This window comes from Chrysochloris asiatica, unplaced genomic scaffold, assembly GCF_000296735.1.
Source record: "Chrysochloris asiatica unplaced genomic scaffold, ChrAsi1.0 scaffold01922, whole genome shotgun sequence".
NCBI classification, from domain to species: domain Eukaryota; kingdom Metazoa; phylum Chordata; class Mammalia; order Afrosoricida; family Chrysochloridae; genus Chrysochloris; species Chrysochloris asiatica.
Genome location: NW_006410440.1, coordinates 2,189 through 3,863, shown reverse-complemented (window position 1 = coordinate 3,863; position 1,675 = coordinate 2,189).

Below are 1,675 nucleotides of genomic sequence, written 5' to 3'. Positions count from 1 at the left end.
ATATTCTCCTCCAACACTATAACTCAAAAGCATCAATTCTTCTAGGGTCATCATAATTCACTGTCCAGTTTTCTCATGCATATGAGGTTATTGAAAATACCATGGCTTGGGTCAGGTGCACTTTAGTCTTCAAACTGACATCTTTACTCTTCAACACTTTAAAAAGGTCTTGTGTACCAGATTGGCAAAGTGGCAGTATCAATAGGTTTAAGATAGGCAACAATTGTTAGGTTAGCCCAGGACCAGCCAGTGTTTCATTCTGTTGTGCATAGGGACTCTATGAGTTGGTATCAGTTTGATGGCACCAAACAACATCATGTTATGGCCACAAGTTTAAATTACCACACAAGTCCTTGGACCTGGTGAAAATGTAGCCACAAATGTGTCACTGAGTTAATGGAATAAGTCTGACTATATGTTACTGTATTGAATTGTTCACAAAATTTTTAATTATAAAATTTGAAATTGATGTGCTGTGTTTTGTTTTGTTTTTAAGTTTTTATTGTGAATTGAGTGATAGTTCACATGGTAGAACATCAGCTTTACATTCATCCTATCGTATTTTGTTTCATTGCAATGATTATAATCCCTTTTATGCATCATCATTCAACAGCGTTAGTTTCCATTCAATCTGTTTTTTTCTGGATATCCACCGAAGCACTCAGGAATACATCAACATTCAAACAACCAGAGGGCATACCCTGCATTCATGCCCCTCCACTGGCTCACAGCCCTCTCCCTCCTTCAGTCTAGAGTTACCAGCCACTCCATCTCTTCAGGTCATCGACTATGCCTCCATCTCTGTCATCGTAGCGTCTCTGGCAAGGGTCCCGCACTTTGCTTTTCTCCCTTGATAGTCTCATGGTCATCACCTCCTGAACTGCAAGATCAACCATGCCCCTCCTTTTATTACAAAATGTCTACCTTTACATTTGCAACATTCACAATGAGTCCTGATAGCAATTATTCACTATTGAACCACAAGAGTCTTATCCCCATCTCCCTTCACCAGCCCTATCCAGACAGGTTGGCAACCACTCAGTAGAGATTCTATCTTCCCATGAACCTTCTGAAACTAAGTTCCTTTTAAAAATTTGTAAGCTAGTCACTTCATGCCTTTGTAGCTCCCCAAAGATTACCCAATGTCTAAGTTGCCCAACCCTGTCAACTCTGTATACAGAGGGGGTGGGAATGATCCTTGCTGTAAAAATTCATTCTGTTTTAAGCTGCTACATCTATATGTATAGGTCAAGTTCATCAAATTGTAGCAGATGACACCTTTTCCCCTCTTCTTTCTTCCCCTAGTTGAGTTCTGATCATCCGGCCATGGAAGCCAGGCCAAGTGTGTACTATCTGCAAGTATGGGTGTTCTTGTGTATCTGCCTCACTTCATCACTTCATATCAGCTGGATGCTTCACTCTCTGCTGTAGTTCTCTGTGACTATGTCCCTGTCCGTGAACTCAGGAGTCCCCAATTATGATATACTGCTGACCAACGAGGTCTCAGTCCATGTTGACAGAAGTCTGTCTATTGAACATGGTCAGACTTAGTCCACCATTTCATTGATGTGTCCTCCCTCCTCCCTCCCACTTCCTCTTATTGGTAGACCAACATGGTCACTGGGAAGATTACATGCCTGCTCCTGTATTTCCTTTGAGTTTCAGCCTTGGAAGG